Genomic DNA, 8,728 nt, shown 5'->3' on the forward strand with positions numbered 1-8,728 from the left:
GTACTAGAATAACACCTTAAGATACATATCAACCAAGACCCTAATGTCACCTAGATACTCCATTATCACCTCAAGTATCCGTGGGCATGATTATACGATATGCATCACATAATCTCGGAATCATCTATTCAACCAATACATAGAGCTTCAAAGAGTGCCCCAAAGTTTCTACCAAAGAGTCAAAACGTGTGCCAACCCCTGTGCATAGGTTCCCAATGTCACGAACCCGCAAGTTGATCACCAAAACATACATCAAGTACTCACATGAATCTACGTGTGCCAACCCATATGCATAGGTTCCCAATTGTCACAAACTCGCAAGTTGATCACAATAGATAGACACGTGCAAGACATACATCAAGTGTTCTCAAAGACTCAATCCGATAAGATAACTCCAAAGGGGAAACTCACTTCATTACAAGATGGAGAGGGGGAAGAACATCATAAGAGCCAACTATAGTAGCAAAGCCCATGGTACATCGAGATCAAGACATCTCAAGAACACGAGAGAGAGAGAGAGATCAAACACATAGTTACTGGTACATACCCTCAGCCCTGAGGGAGAACTACTCCGTCCTCGTCATGGAGATCGCCGGGATGATGAAGATGGCCACCGGAGATGGATTCCCCCTCCGGCAGGGTGCCGAAACGGGCTCCAGATTGGTTTTTGGTGGCTACAGAGGCTGGCGGCGGCGGAACTCCCGATCTAGGTTTCTTTCTGGGGGTTTCTGAATTTATAGGAATTTATGGCGGTGGAATTGCGTCAGTTGGGCCTACGAGGAGGTCACAAGCCTGCACGCCACCACCGGGGGGGTGTGGCGGAGTGAGGGCTTGTGACTCCATTGTGGCCCATCTGGCCTTCTCCCAAAGCTTCGGGGGTCTTTTTTGGTTCAAAAAAAATCATCGTAAAGTTTCATTCCATTTGGACTCCGTGTGAAAATGAGCCAAAAACACGGAAAAAACAGAAACTGGCACTTGGCACTGAGTTAATAGGTTAGTCCCAAAAAAGATATAAAATAGCATATTCATGCATATAAAACATCCAAAGTTGACAAGATAATAGCATGGAACCATCAAAAATTATAGATACGTTGGAGACGTATCACATACCATCCTTCTTCATACCCAAGGCAAGCATCTTGAACATTGATTTGTCATAAGTTGCCTGATTGCTTGCTGTGATAAATGAATGCATGTTTATGATAGTAAGATAAAAACTTCCATATAGGAAATGTTTCTGCATGATGCATGTGATGGGTATTTAATTGATGTTGGGATAAAATACAGATGATAGCGGGTACTACCTCATGCCACGTATGCCTTTGTTGGTCTGGCTAACCTTGGAGGAAGGTTTTTCATGGTAAATGTGTGAACGCAAAGCTGATATCTCATGGCGACGAGAGTGATTAGTTAGGGCATGCCGAGGTTTGATGGTGGTAACACTTTCGGATATCATTCAGAAATTTTGTGGTTCTAATCATTGCAGGAAAACTTTAACCTCCTGAGTTGACCATAGATCGAGTCTTGGGCCAGTAACCACATACTTGATTTGTGCCACAAGTTGTCCCTGCCATGGATAGGGTGCAGTTGAGTAAGTCATCAACCCCTTTCCTTGCACAAACCATACAGAAAGGCCATAGTGAAAGATACCACTAATCGGTGGTAGGCATGTCACTTGGTCCATACCACTGATCACTAGTAGACATGTCACTTGGTCCGGGGGCATGGGTGTTCCGGTTGGACCGAGGGTATAGCACCCCTGTTTTGCGTGCCGTAAAAATATGTTGATCCCATGCTAATCGAGATTGTAGTCTCCCCACTTAGAGTTTTGCTTAACGATTGATTTGGGTGATTCCTCGCATCGAGAAGTTAAGCTCGTGTGTGCGGGCCAGGTGTGTTTTCAACTCAAAGACCATACGCGAAATTAGCCAATGTTTTCAGGTTGACTAAGGAAATTCGTTACTCGTGGGTAAAAAGTACACCCTCTTCAGAGTTAATATGTGGGGACCCCGACTGGTAGGTCGAGATCTCCGAATGTACATGATGAGTGATCCCAGAGATCAATGCTCACTGAACACACAGAAACAGAATAAAAAGAGTCTTACATCCATACATACCATTTGATACAAATAAGAACCATTGAGGTCAATTCCTACATAGATAGGGCCATGAAGTCCAACACACCAAACTCAACTAGTAGCGGAAATCTTGGTTGAAAGCGTGAACCCATGCCATCGGCCTTAACCTACATGCATTCTGACTAGGAAGCGTCCTAGCTCACAGGAACGTCACCAAGGTACTCTTCACGATCTTCTATCCTCACTTACCTGGTCAATGAAATAACCAGTGGCAAGCCAATGACTTCTTTGAATGTACTCGCAAGCAACACATGTTTGGAACAAGGCAATACTAAAGCATACTATAATATTGGTAGGCTATTTTTGCACAAAGTGGATTTTCCCCTAGTGCAATAACATGATCACATTCTCGTGCGACAATGCATCACAAGGCTTAGCGGTAATCTAGTGCACATGTTACAAATATCGATATCAACTGAGGGTTGAACATCCAATGCTCACCCATTGTCACGCCCAAGATGCGACCCTATCCTCAATTTGGCACGAGGGCCTCGTCAGGGATAGAAGCGCATCTCGTCGTGTCGCAAGAATGAATATCGTTACAAGTACATGTACTGAAAAGAAGAGATATATATAGAGTTGGCTTACACTTGCCACAAACTACATCAGAGTCACATCAGTACATTACATAACCATCAAGAGTAAGAGCAGGGTCCGACTACGGACGAAAGCAAACGAGAAAATAAGAACGACGTCCATCCTTGCTATCCCAGGCTGCCGGCCTGGAACCCATCCTAGATCGATGAAGAAGAAGAAGAAGCAACTCCGAATGAACAATCAACGCGCTCGCGTCAAGTAACCTTTACCTGTACCTGCAACTGGTGTTGTAGTAATCTGTGAGCCACAGGGGACTCAACAATCTCATTTCCAAAGGTATCAAGACTAGCAAAGCTTAACGGGTGAGGCATGGTTAAGTGGTGAGGTTGCAGCAGCGGCTAAGCATATATTTGGTGGCTAACTTACGAGTACAAGAAATAAGAGGGGGAAGATCTACGCATAACGGACGTGAACTACTGATGATAAAATGAATGATCCTAAACACCTACCTACGTCAGACATAACCCCACCGTGTCCTCGATCGGAGAAAGAACTCACGAAAAAGACAGTCACGGTTACGCACACAGTTGGCATATTTTAATTAAGTTAAGTTCAAGTTATCTAGAACCAGTGTTAAACAAAGTTTCCACGTTGCCACATAACCGCGGGCACGGCTTTCCGAAAAGATTTAACCCTGCAGGGGTGCTCCAACTAGTCCATCACAAATTACCACAAGCCGCATAGAAATCCTCAATCACGAATCTCGCGATCTCGTCGGATTCCCTAGTGGAAAACCTCAACTCTGAGATTACCCAAAGCAACACCGGAATCCCGATGCACAAGATATCTCGTCAAAGGTAAAACTAATCCAGCAAGGCCGCCCGACGTGTCGACGATCCCGATAGGAGCCGCGTATCTCGTTCTCAGGACACGACGGATAAGCACAGCGTGCGGTGGCCTGATAGAAATCTCCCGAGTTGCCCCGGGTTGGCCCCGCAAACGGCTCTAGTTTTGGACCAGCACCAACAGCACTGGCCCCCTTTATTATGTAAAATTACTCCTCGGGTTCATGACGCCCTATGCATTTCAGTGTTAACAAAATTATTATGTTGGGAAAATGTAGAACCAATGTTGGGCCTTGCCGGACCAGCTTTAATCTAAAACGATTTATCAAGGGGGTCCCCATAACAACCCCGATCGTGTTAGGGGCGCTCGTTTATGGAACATAACACCGGTAGCCGAAACTAAGGGGGCAAAGGTGGAACAAAACACCAGGCTAGAAAGGACGAGCCTTCCACCTTTTACCAAGTATATAGGTGCATTAAATTAAATAGCATTTAATATGGTGATAAGAGAAGGAACCCATGTTATCACATGGAAGCAACTACACCTGCAACTAGCAACGCTAACAACATGGTTAAGCAAGCAACAACATAGCCAATCAGTGGTTTGCTAGGTTGAACAGGTTGAAGGTTATCATGGCATTGTTGAGGGGCTCATATTTAACATGTGGTAGGCAACGAGACATAATCGATAGAAGCGATAAAACTAGCATGGCAAAGATAGTAATGGTATCTGGGGAAATGATCATCTTGCTTGAGATCCCGCTTGGAAGAAGAATGACTCCGTGAAGCAGATGAAGCGATGTAGTCGAACGGGTCCTCACAACCGGACACGCTTGCGGAACTCTATCGAGACGGAGGAAACCGAAAACAAGAATTAACACACGATATTCACCACACGATGCACAACATATATGATGCATGAACGGTCTAATGCACGGCATGACAATCACAACAATCAAACACTACACATTAAGTGAAGCTCGATATGCAACGAGTTGCATATCGACGAAACTCCACGTTGAATTATTTAGTTCACTCCCGTTTATTAACACGGCAATATTAAAATGTTGTTAACATGACATGGGGTGAAGCACAAATTAATCAACCTAGCTAGGCATTTTAAATGAGACCGGAAACGACATATAGCATCTCCGAGATGACCCCACGCGTTAAATTCTAATTCTGTCCAGATTTGTCCTAATCACATTTTAAATTTGTTAAACATCGAAACAAAGTGGTTCACGTGAAACTACATGTCGTTCTAGCCCATTTACATATATGGCTCATCTCTAATGGAGCTACGGATAAATAGTTATGATCTAAACCGTTTCAACACGTCGACACACAAACCGATGCAAACATCACACTAAACAGTTCTAATTATGCATGAGAGTTGGAAAATATTACTCTACGTAATATTCTAGCCAAGTTGCATATTTAAATCACTCCGATCCGGTGCACGGTTAAGAAACTACGAGCGTTTGAAAAACAATGCATTTTTAAGAAATTAAAGAGAAATTGCACGTGCTAAATAAACCACTACTGGGCCGAATCTATGCAAAAGGCTGCAGCCAGCGGAAGCTTTCGGCCCATGTGCTTGGATGTGTGGCTGTGCAAAACAATATAGAACAGCAAAAAAATTAGGGGCTTGGCTAGGATTCAAACCAAGGACCTCTTGGTTGCTAGAATTATGGATTGACCATCTTGCCTACTGCATGTTTGTGACACAATAGGGGTTAAGAAACTACGAGCGTTTGAAAAGCAATGCATTTTTTAAGAAATTAAAGAGAAATTGCACGTGCTAAATAAACCACTACTGGGCCGAATCTATGCAAAAGGCTGCAGCCAGCGGAAGCTTTCGGCCCATGTGCTTGGATGTGTGGCTGTGCAAAACAATATAGAACAGCAAAAAAATTAGGGGCTTGGCTAGGATTCAAACCAAGGACCTCTTGGTTGCTAGAATTATGGATTGACCATCTTGCCTACTGCATGTTTGTGACACAATAGGGGATCGATGTCAAATAGCTGATCCTCTCGTGATGGAATAAAATGACTGAAAAAATGGTGCTTCCGTGGGGACTCGAACCCACAACCTCTTGCAACAATGCCGGTTGTGCTAGCCAACTAGGCTGGCTGTGTGCTCGTGCTAAAAGCGATGTATGTCTCCTAATGAACCGATACAGCCACAGGGTCTGAACGAGATTTAAAACGGTGTGACTGAATCTGAACCTGAGAAAGAGGTGCATTCGACCATGGAGGTTGTTGCGCGTCAACGGCGTCGGCAGCACGCCCGGCGGGCGATCCGAAGGCGGGGAGGCCGGATCTGGGGCGGGGCTGCCCGGATCCGTCCATTCCTGGTGATCTCGAGGCGCCACGGCAATCTTCTCGGCGGCTCACCTCCATGGATCGAGCGTCCCTGGGAGCTTCTCTGCAGAGAAAAGAAGGGGAAGGGATGAGATGAGAGGAAAAGCAGGGGAAGGGAAGCAGGAGATAGACGAGGCCAGCCTGGTTGGGATGAGGGGGGTTCCTCGGGGCAGAGGCGTTGGCTCGCTGCTCCACTGACCGCAGATGGAGCAGGGCGTGGCCTTGGCTTTATGGCACACTGTCGATGCAGCAGATGAGGTAGCAAGCGAGACGCGGGACTTGGCGGCACGGGCGACACAGGGACGCGAGCTGCGGCTCTTGGCGATGGCGAGCTACAGGAGGTCCTCGTGGACGCGAGGGGAACGGCGCTGGGATGGATCGAGCAGGGGTGACGCTGGTTTCGGGCACGAGCTCCTCGGACGGACCAAAGGAGCGGATGCGGGACGCTGGGTTGCACGGGGCTGCCCTGGACCGAACAGGAGGAAGGAGGAGACCACAACTGGTTGGCCAGATGGGAAAACGAGGTGGGTGGCGGCGGCTGCGGGACAAGATGGAGGTTTTTTTGGGATTAGGTGTGATCTAGATTAGGGTCCATATAAATATCTAGCAGCTAGGATTAGGTTCATCTCGACCCTCCGATTCTTGATCGGACGGTCGGAAAAATAGGTTAGGAAGTCCACTGGACAAACCGAAGACAGTTTGCGCTAAAACGGGGTTGATCCGGACCCAACGGTCACGAGCACCCGGTTTGGGTTCCGGGAGATTTCGAACTAGGTTGCGTGCAGGTCGGTACACTGTGTAGAGGGGCTCAGCAGGGATGAGAGGGAAAACGGGCGGCGCGGCAACGATTTTTAAAACACCGATGACCGTCCGATGGTAGACCGAATACGGTGCCGCTACGGTCGACCGTTCGGGTACTAGACGAACTCCGATCGTGACGAAATTCGACAGGCGGCCTAGCTATATTAAAATAAGACCGCACGTCAAATCTCAACCCGATCAGAGAAAGTTTTACGCACACTTTTAAAACAGGGTTACGACGATGCCGCGGTCGCGTGCGTGTGCGATCGGACTCAGAACGAACAACGACGAGAACCGACAACTACCAACGGATGCAAGTTTTGAAAACTGGCGGCAACGGAGATGCCGATGCAATGCTGATGATGCGCATGATGCGATGAAGATGCGACAAAAGAAAAATAGACACACAACGAAAATGGAAAGGAAAGGGAATCTTCTGGAACGTCGGCATCGGGCTGTCACACCCATCATGCCAAGTCACCTGACTTAGCTCCAACATCATCTTTCCCATGTCTCCATCTTTTTCCTCATATCACCCCCACACACTTGGTTTATGCGGAAACCACTAGACATAGTTTAAGTAGCACCACCCAACTATCCTTGACCGTGGACACGACTATTCGAATAGTTTTAACTCTGCAGAGGTTGCACGCTGCACCCACGAGACTCGGGGAACTTCCGTGTCATCCACGACTTGTCGTATGTAACATACCCGAGGTAAGAACCCAAACAATGCCTTTCCCCTGACGACACTAAACAAAGAGTCCACTCGATTGGTACCGACACCACAGGATGTACATCTTACAAGCCTCGCTCTAGATCGTATCATTCATGCAGGGGCCAACAGAGTGCCTGGCACATGTAAAAACAACATAGTCATCCTACCTGGACGACCCCGACACGAGAGTGACCACGCCACTCCCGCCACTAATAATTCGGGCTCTCTACTAGTATCGACTAAGGTAATCAACAAAGCTCCATTCCATAAGGGGCATCGTCGTCGCACATGTACGGTTGGGACAGTCGCACATGTAAGGTTGGGACGGTCGACAAATCTTAAATCTAATCCCGTTTCTGAAACCTCACACACAAATCTTTCTTGATACACCACTTCTTTCTCAAGTGGTCATCCATCTCAATACCATCACCCTCAGGCATTAGTGGCACCCGACGGGGTTTTCGAAAAGCCTTTGTAATCACCTTCGTGTTACCATCACCATGCATATGCCCATCCTACGCGTAGCACTACTAACAACCTATTAACTTTTTATCTATGTGACCCTCATAGGTGTTAAGGTCATGCTCAAATGCAAGTTTTATCGAGGAACCATCGGAAAAACCATACTGAGGGGTTTACCGATTCAATCCTGATCACATGCATCGAAATGAAATAATAAATATGGCATGCATGAAAATATTTTCTCAAACATGGTCAAAGGGCTGCTTGCCTTGCTCAATAGGTCTCCGGGTCTTCAAGGTCTTCCGGTCCAACTCCGAGTACTCCGTTTATTCCGCGAACTATCGTAACAACAATAATGATAAGTTACACAACAAGTAGAAACACAAATTTCTCTATAAATAGGAGTTATATTACTCTCAGACCTCTCCGGTCATAAAAAATGCCTAAAGTTGTTCTAAGGGATTTGGATCACCAGGGATTTTTGAACCGGGGAAATGGAGGCATCACTAGCCCCACAAGAAGCCTACAAAAATTATTTTGCTAAAAATGAGTGGAGGAAATCATTTAATAGGGCATGAATTTAAAATATTTAGGAAGTGGTCCCATTGGATTTGGAGTTGGTATGAATATTCTAAGGGTTTTACAATATGGAATAAATGAGAAAAGGGGCTATTTAATTGGCCTAGTAGAAACAATGCTAGAGAAAGATGTTGACTAAGGGTACAAAATTAAATCATGGTTTTATAAGTCTCTACAAATTGGAATCACTCCATTTGGAGTTGATTTGAGATCTATAGGAATTTCACAAGGTGGGGTTTTAAATACTCAAATTTGAATTTGAATATTAACACCATAGAAAGTTT

Source organism: Hordeum vulgare, chromosome 4H (assembly GCF_904849725.1).
Source record: "Hordeum vulgare subsp. vulgare chromosome 4H, MorexV3_pseudomolecules_assembly, whole genome shotgun sequence".
In the NCBI taxonomy this organism is placed as follows: domain Eukaryota; kingdom Viridiplantae; phylum Streptophyta; class Magnoliopsida; order Poales; family Poaceae; genus Hordeum; species Hordeum vulgare.